We start from the raw sequence: 1,990 nt of genomic DNA, 5'->3' as shown, positions 1-1,990 counted from the left end.
CGGAAGTGCGTGCCAAACTCGTGACTCAAGTATTCTCCTCCACGATCCGATCGTAGGAACTTTATTTTCCTGTCACGTTGATTCTCTACCTCATTCTGAAATTCCTTGAACTTTTCAAAGGTCTCAGACTTGTGTTTCATTAATTAGACATACCCATATCTACTTAAGTCATCAGTGAGGGTGAGAACATAACGATAGCCTCCGCAAGCCTCAACGCTCATTGGACCGCATACATCAGTATGTATTATTTCCAACAAGTTGGTTGCTCGCTCCATTGTTCCGGAGAACGGAGTCTTGGTCATTTTGCCCATAAGCCATGGTTCGCACGTGTCAAATGATTCATAATCAAGAGACCCAAAAGTCCATCTGCATGGAGTTTCTTCATGCACTTGACACCAATGTGACCAAGGCGGCAGTGCCACAAGTATGTGGGACTATCATTGTCAACCTTACATTTCTTAGCATTCACACTATGAATATGTGTAACATCACGTTCGAGATTCAATAAAAATAAACCATTAACCAGCGGGGCATGACCATAAAACATATCTCTCATATAAATAGAACAACCATTATTCTCGGATTTAAATGAGTAGCCATCTCGCATTAAACGAGATCCAGATACAATGTTCATGCTCAAAGCTGGCACTAAATAACAATTATTGAGGTTTAAAACTAATCGCGAAGGTAGATGTAGAGGTAGCGTGCCGACAGCGATCACATCGACCTTGGAACCATTCCCGAGGCGCATCGTCACCTCGTCCTTCGCCAGTCTCTGCTTATTCCGCAGCTCCTGTTTTGAGTTACAAATATGAGCAACCGCACCGGTATCAAATACCCAGGAGCTACTACGAGTGCTGATAAGGTACACATCAATAACATGTATATCATATATACCTTTGGTGTTGTTGGCCTTCTTGTCCGCTAAGTACTTGGGGTAGTTCCGCTTCCAGTGACCATTTCCCTTGCAATAAAAGCACTCAGTCTCAGGCTTGGGTCCATTCTTTGGCTTCTTGCCAGCAACTGACTTACCAGGCGCGGCAACTTGCTTGCCGTCCTTCTTGAAGTTCTTCTTACCCTTGCCTTTCTTGAAACTAGTGGTCTTATTCACCATCAACACTTGATGTTCCTTTTTGATCTCCACCTCCACTGATTTCAGCATTGAATATAACTCAGGAATGGACTTCTCCATCCCTTGCATATTGTAGTTCATCGCAAAGCTCTTGTAGCTAGGTGGAAGCGACTAGAGAATGCTGTCAATGACCAAGTCATCTGGAAGATTAACTCCCAGTTGAGACAAGCGGTTGTGCAACCCAGACATTTTGAGTATATGCTCGCTGACAGAACTGTTTTCCTCCATCTTACAACTATAGAATTTGTCGGAGACTTCATATCTCTCGACCCGGGCATGAGCTTGGAAAACCATTTTCAGCTCTCGGAACATCTCATATGCTTCGTGCTGCTCAAAACGCTTTTGGAGCCCCGACTCTAAGTTGTAAAGCATGCCGCACTGAAATAGGGAGTAATCATCACTACACAACTGCCAGGCGTTCATAACGTCTTCAGTTGCTGTGAAAATGGGTGCATCACCCGGTGCTTCAAGGACATATGCTTTCTTGGCAGCTATGAGGATGATCCTCAAGTTACGGACCCAATTTGTATAGTTGCTACCATCGTCTTTCAGCTTGGTTTTCTATAGGAATTCGTTGAAGTTGAGGGCAACATTAGCATGGCCATTGGATCTACAGCATAGATTGTAAAGACAATTTTAGACTAAGTTCATGATAATTAAGTTCATCTAATCAAATTATTTAATGAACTCCCACTTAGATAGACATCCCTCTAGTCATCTAAGTGATACATGATCCGAATCGACTAGGCCGTGTCCGATCATCATGTGAGACGGACTAGTCATCAATGATGGACATCTCCATGTTGATCGCATCTACTATACGACTCATGTTCGACCTTTCGGTCTCTCGTGTTCCGA

This window comes from Aegilops tauschii, chromosome 5 (genome assembly GCF_002575655.3).
Source record: "Aegilops tauschii subsp. strangulata cultivar AL8/78 chromosome 5, Aet v6.0, whole genome shotgun sequence".
Classification (NCBI taxonomy): domain Eukaryota; kingdom Viridiplantae; phylum Streptophyta; class Magnoliopsida; order Poales; family Poaceae; genus Aegilops; species Aegilops tauschii.
This window is presented reverse-complemented; position numbering follows the sequence as displayed.